Here is a 7,413-nt window from a genome sequence, read left to right on the forward strand (position 1 = left end):
TGCTTTCTTACTGGTTTTTGAACTGCTTCTATACAACATCTCGATATGCTTTACGTGATTTTTTGCCTTCAGTCTTTATTTACATTGGTTACTCACTGAATTGGAGTACTCACTTTACTCCCTGCACCTTGTGTGCAGATTCAGGTATTTATACACCCGGTAGCAGGTTTGGGCTGATCGGAGGCACAATCATCGGAGTTTAGCAAGGTAGCTGCCGGTGTTCGCAACTCTGCTTTTCTCTCTCTTTATCTCATTAGTCTGTATTTGTACACTTCAGACTTTCAGTTGTATTTATACCCTAGTAGATGCTCATGACTTGTGACACCCCGGTTAGGGTTGTGTCGGGTTGTATTTCTGCTACTTATTATTGTTAAATCATGTATAGACTGCTTTTATATTGTTTAACTGTTTTAAAAAGTGAAATGGGTTTAATTAGCTGGCCTTTTCTTCATGAGAGGCGCCATCACGACCAGGTTCGGGGTTAGGGTCGTGACAAGTTGGTATCAGAGCCAGGTTACATTGGTCTCACGAGTCATGAGCAGGTTTAGTAGAGTCTCGCGGATCGGTACGGAGACATCTGTATTTATCCTCGAGAGGTTGCAGAACCTTTAGGAAAACTTTACATTCTTGAATTCTTGTCATGCGTCCTTGATTCAGCTTGAAATGTAACTCTTTGAATTCCTTCCACGTGTTCGGATGCGCGCATGAGCACTCAGTATCAGATATGCCTTGATGGATTGTGATGCTCTGATCGAGGGGCGAGATATGATCTCTATGAGTTGATGTTGGGCCAGTCTGGAGGACTTGGGGGCCGGGTCTTTGCCTATGGCTTGAGCACCGAGGTGCCGATTGTGTGAGCAAGTATTTTTGAACTTACATGTTCGGTAATGTCCCTGTTAGTGGAAGTGACGACTGGGTGGCTATGTAATGAGTACGTTAGCACTGTGAGATGTATCCATATGATTTGGAAGCGATGAGAAGGGGCTGCTAGAGGATAGAAGAACTATTAGGTGCTTGGATTCCACCTTGATTCGAGGTATAGCCCCGAGTTATGGGTGTGTGAAGGATCTTTTCATGTTTCCCAGTTGGGAGTGAAGTAAATTTCATGTTGCGGTATGAGTTCAAACTCAGGAAGACTAAGTGACCGTGTACAGTTTATGACGGTGGAAGGTATACAAAAATGTTAGTTGGGGGCAAAGCAGGTGGGTCATCTCCTGCGAAGTGATCTGAGGTTGTGCGATCCTTATGTGTCTGTTAGAAGATCTCATGTACAAGTGAAATATAAGTGTTGAAATTTGAATTTTGGGTCGCTTAAGAGAGTGGGCTTAACTATTGCGAGAGTGAATGCGAGATTTGCAAAAGAGTTAAAATTCTTGATGATCTGTGTTTTTACAAGCTTATAAAGGATTTGAGTTTAACCTCACTATGGTATTATGGCATCAATAGAGTATAAGAGTTATGCGTTATTGAGTGTATTTTGATCTATGGCTTTGAGCCAAGTGGGGGAGTCTGCTGTTGAGTAGTTGATTGCACGGCTAGGTGCTATATCGGTTCTAGTTTGAGGCGTTCGGGTGAATCAGTTATGGCCTACATAAATTGAGACCGAGGGTGTCTCGAGTAAAGGAAATATTTTGACAAAGGTTATATTATGCTTCATAGGGTAAGAGAATCACGACATGTCTTGAGTCGTTATTGGTAAAAGATGCTCGGTGCATAGAGCAGGAAGTGGCTTGGTTGTTCTAGGATGAGGTTACACTCAACAGCGTCGGAGTGCTATTGAGGCACGTGTGGTTCTGTTCGTTTGGTTAGGCTAATTGCAGTTTGAATAGAGTGAATGACTCTCGAGGATGGTTCTAATGTGTTCAAGATTCTACATGTAACAATTGGGTATCTTAAGGTTGTATATGTGGTAAGAAACTGAGTTTCCATTGGAAGATGTCAAGATTTGTGGTATTTTCTATATTAATTATGGGATTCTATGTATCAATATCAAGAAGGTAAAGGTAAGGGATTTAGATTCACAAGAGATCTCTTTAGAGTAAAGCATTTTGAATGAGGTTCTTGTAGGGAAGTAAAGCATTTTGAACGAGGTTCTTGTGGGGATGTCTAAGAAAGTATTCAGTGGCTTATGAACCTTAGACGGTATGGCTTTATGCTTGGGTCCCGAGTGGTAAGTCTGGGTTGAGGAATTGTGATGTTATGGCAAGAAGGAGTATCAAGTTGAAGGTAAATCAGGAGGAAACTCGGATAGATGGTACATCTTGGTAGTAAGCCAGATCGGTATGGTAAGGATATGATTAGTTCCCTGGGTATTTACGGGGTAATGAGTTTCTATAGGTATTTTGCGGCAATGCTCTTGGGTTTTGGTGGCATGCGTAGCTCGGTTGAGTTAGAAGGATTCAGTCCTGATAAGTTAGTGTTGTGCAAATGGAATGGGGAAGTTCTTGGCTAGTGGAATGCATAGTTGCTTGCGGTTTGGAAGATATATGAAGTTCTCATGGTTATCCTAGGATGGTATCAGTTATGCGGTATGTTGTAAATGATTGAGAATTGCGTGTGTAAGGTTGCGGTTCAGTTCTGAAAGGAAGGTCATAAAATTCTTAGACAACACGGGCAGTTTCAGATGACTGGGGGAATGATCTTCAGATGATTAAGGAAATGGCATTGTCAAATGGAGTGATTTGACGAGGGTATATGTTTCAAAAAAGGCAATGTGATTAGGTTGATGGTACTTCAGTAGTATTGCAACACTTTCTTGTTAGATCGACTGCAGATATTCGAGTTTGTTTGGTAGCACAGAGGAAAATTAGATTATCTCTCGTGGAATGATTGGGTATTAGAGGTGTGGTATGTATTGGATGGCGGAATTGGGATCGGGTACAGTGATTCATGTGCCATAGGGATTTGGAGACGGGAAGTTCTCATATTCAGGCTATGTGTGTTTGTGGGTCGTGTGTATCGGCATGGTATGGTGACTACCTGGGTTTGGATACCCGAGCGAATCTTTTGTTACTTGGGATGTTGGATTCTGGATGTGATATTGCGTTCAGACTGGTTGCCTCCGTGTTGTGTTATTCTGGACTATTGCGCTAAGGTGGCGTTGTTGGCTATGCTGGAAATGCCACGGATTGAGTGGCGATGTTTGACGGATTATGTCCTATTGGAGTGGTTCTATATCTCGAAGACTGATAAGTAGAGATTTTAACGATTTTCATGCTCCTTCTTGCCTATGCTTTGATTATAAATTGTTACAAAATAGTCCTAAAAGGCTCATAAGTTGTGCTTGATTGCAGGTTTGATCGACAAAGTGACGAAATGTCAAAGATCGACTCAAAAGGAGTAAAACCTGCTCAAGTATCAAAGGCAAAGTAAACTGAGGGCAAACAAGCCTAGTGCGGACCGCACAAAGTCGAATGCGGCCACACTAGGTGATTCAGAGAGATGGCAAAACCAGGATTCAGGCAACACGACCGTAGTACACATTGCACGGTCTGCGGTGAAGGTTTTGCGGCCGCACTACCTTTTTGTGCGGTCCGCGGAAGAGAGATGGCAAAACTAGGCTTCAGGCAATGCGGCCGCAGTACACATTGCGCGGTCCGCGGTGAAGGTTCCGCGGCCGCACTACCTTTTTGTGCGGTCCGCGGAAGAGAGATTCAGAGAGATGGAAAATGCCAAAGTTCAAGCCATACGGTCCGCGGTCATGATTGTGCGGACCGCGCCAGCTGCCTCCGCTGCTGCGGTCCATTCTACGTGGTCCACGGAGCCCAAGTTCAGAGAGCCCAGAATTAAAGTCCAAGAGCCTAGTGCGGTCGCGGTCCATTTTATGTGGTCCGTACTGACCCCACAGGGGTATTTTTCTCCAGTTTTTCCAACCTAGTATAAATAGAATATTTTACCATTTTTAGGTCATCAGATATATCTAGAACTGAGCTGCGCTCGTGGGAACCTCATCTGTAGCCATTTTTGGCATCTTAGCTTCAAATTAACGATAGATTCTTGTATTTTAATTTAGCATTTAATTAATATGCCTTGTTCTTCATCTATTTCTCTATTTTCTCCTTCAAGCATGAGTAGCTAAACCCATTAGCTAGGGTTGTGGCTCAACCCTAGTGTGTGTAATTGATGGGTGTTGCCATCTATTGTTAGATTGACTAGGGGTGTTTGTTATTTCGGTCAATTTCATGGTTTAATATATGAATTGGTGGTTGCAAACACTGGTTTGTGCTAAGTTGACTTGGCTCTTCTTGACAAAGAGAGCATAAGTCTCCAAAATTGACCCAACAAGGAATTGGGATGGACTCAAGAGAAGTGATAGTCCCAATTAAAGGGTTAAACCTTGAGAGAGTAATTACCCAACTTGAACCCTAGTTGCTTGAGCTAATTTGCCTTCCAAATTACTCTCTCTACCGAGAGGTGTGAGAGTGGATAAAATTGTGCAATGATTATAGCATATTTCCCCAATCATGTCAATCGAACCTTAGAAGCATTTACCCGTCAATTAGCCACCTAGGTGAAAGTCACTACCCTAGTGCCTTTCTACCCATTAGATTCAACTCTAGCAATTCTCTTATTAGCATAATTTAGTTCTAATTAGTAATTGATAATATTAGTTTGTTAAAAAAAATTCAAAAGATGTTTAGAAGTAACATTTGGAACAATTACACAACTCTAGTCTAGATAGATACTCGACTCCATTCCTAGCTCGCTGTGGAAATCAATCCCGACCCTCATATCGGGTAAAAGCTATTGCGACCCTCTCTTCCTACTTTTTAGTAGTGTAGAGTTAGCAGCGATCACTTTTTGGCGCCGTTGCCAGGGAGCTAACGGTTTTGGCTATCTATTTAGTTAGTTTTGTGTATTGTTCTTCTTTCCTTCTTTGTTACTTACTTGTTTGTGTCATTACTCAGGTACCAACATGGCTTTATACAACGCTAATGATCCTCTTGGAAACGTGATAGTGGGGGAGGAGGTAGATGATCTTGAGCAAGATGAGGTTCCTCTTGCACCTCAAGGTCAACGGAGAGGCTGGAATGCCAATGCTAATCCAAATGACAATATTCCAGACCCTCACCCGGTTCCTCCAAGAGTGGCTCCCAGAGTATTACCGAACCAGGTCTACACAAGTGCTATTGTCCCACCCCGAATCTGGGCAGGCAACTTGCAGATAACCAATGTGATGTTGACCTTACTTGAGCAGCGTGGGTACTTTACGGGAGCTGCAAATCAAAATGCCTACAAACATCTCAAGGGGTTCGTAGATATATGTTGGGGGAGCAAACATACGAATGTATCCGAGGATGCATTGAGATTGAGACTTTTCCCGTTCTCACTTCGGGGAAAGGCATTGGATTGGCTCGAGAGACTCCCCAACCATTCCATCACAACTTTGGATGAGTTGGTGGATAAGTTTATTGCCAAATTCTTCTCGCCTAGTCATATGGCGGCACTTCGAGATGAAATATTATATTTCAAGCAAGAGCTAACGGAACCTTTGCATGAGATTTGGGAGCGGTAGAGAATGATGGTGAAGGAGTGCCCAATTAATGATATGACCGAGGCGATGATCCAAAAAACCTTCTACCGAGGCATAAATACTACAAATCAATGCATTGTTAACCAATTGGTTGAGGGCAATTTTATGAAGCTTTCTTATGAGGCATGTGATGTACTTGATGAAATGGCGGACACTTCTTCAGCATGACAAAGTAGAGCAAATGTGCCTCAAGGTGACCCTACGATTATCCATTTGCACAAGGAATTGCATGATCACGGGCAAGCGATAGCTGAGCTTACTACTATGATGAATCAATTGGCTAAGGCATAGTTGCAACAAGTTCAGAATTCTCGCCAAGTGAATGCCATGGAAGGTGTTAGTATGCTTGTCAACAAGAGAAGGCAAAGGAGGCAACAAAATCAAGGAAATTCTGAGCAATTTGTTGATGAATATGATGTGTGTCAAAATGATGGTTATGATGACCAAAGTAAAGAGGTACAATATATCAACAACTTTCAAGGCAATAGAGGCAACTCTTCAAACTAACAATGGCGACCCCAAGGAAATTGGGCAATCAACAACAAAGTAGTGGCAATTGGAACAACAACCAAAACAACAATTGGGGTAATCAGAACAACAACGAAGGCAATTGGAATGGAAATAACAACAACTGGGGCAACAACAACAATCAAGGTGGGTGGAACAACAATGGAAACCAAGGCATCCGGGGGCAAGGCTTTCAAAGGCCCCCAATGTACCAACAACCGAACAATCCACCCTCTTTCCCTTCTCATGGTCCTAGTTCTTTCGGTAATAATATGGGTAGAATTGAAATGATGTTCGACCAGATGATGAAGAGAAATGCGAATTCTGATGCACAGTTAGCTTCTCACAACACCTCTATCCGAAACTTGGAGGTGCAATTAGGCCAAATCTCTCAAGCGTTGAATACTCGTCCCAAGGGTGCTCTACCAAGTGATACGGTAGTGAACTCGAAGTGTGGAAATAATAATCATGTGATGGCAGTTACAACAAGAAGTGGGAGAGGCGGTGATGTGAATGCCTCAAAGCAAAAGCAAGTTCATGAAGATGTTGAGTTGCGGGATAATGATGTACCTTTGATTGTTGAATACATGGTTGATGAAAATGTGAACAATGAAGTGAGGATTGATATTGAAGAAGTCGAGGTGGAAACCTAAAATGATGTGAACCCGTCGAGGGAACACATGATTGACATGCCTGAGCCGGTTGTGCCAAAAGCTAAGGCTCCTTTGCCAAGGCCATCTCCATCTTATCCTCAGAGGCTTGCGAAGCAGAAGAATGATAATCAGTTTAAAAAGTTCATTGACATGATGAAGAGCTTATCTATTAATGTGCCTCTGGTGGAGGCACTTGAACAAATACCGGGTTATGCAAAATTCATGAAAGACTTGGTTACAAAGAAGCGTTCTATAGATTGTGAAACTATAAAGATGACCCACCAAGTTAGTGCTATAGTGCATTCAATGGCCCCGAGGTTTGAAGATCCCGGTGCTTTCACCCTTCCTTGCACCATTGGGAGTGCAGATTTTGCCAAAGCTCTTTGTGACTTGGGAGCTAGTATCAATTTGATGCTCTACTCGGTTTTCAAAACTTTGGGTACCTGGCAACCTAGGCCAACTTTAATGAGACTTCAAATGGTGGATCGATCGATGAAGCGACCTTTGGGCATTATTGATGATGTGCTTGTCCGGGTGGACAAATTCATATTGCCAGCCGACTTTGTAATTTTGGATTGTGAAGTGGACTACGAGGTTCCTATTATCTTGGACAGACCTTTCCTTGCAACAGGGAAGACATTGGTTGATGTTGAAGCGGGTGAGCTCACTTTCCGAGTGGGAGATGAAAAGGTCATTTTCCACGTTTGCAAATCTATTAAG

This window comes from Nicotiana tabacum, chromosome 6 (genome assembly GCF_000715075.1).
Source record: "Nicotiana tabacum cultivar K326 chromosome 6, ASM71507v2, whole genome shotgun sequence".
NCBI lineage: Eukaryota > Viridiplantae > Streptophyta > Magnoliopsida > Solanales > Solanaceae > Nicotiana > Nicotiana tabacum.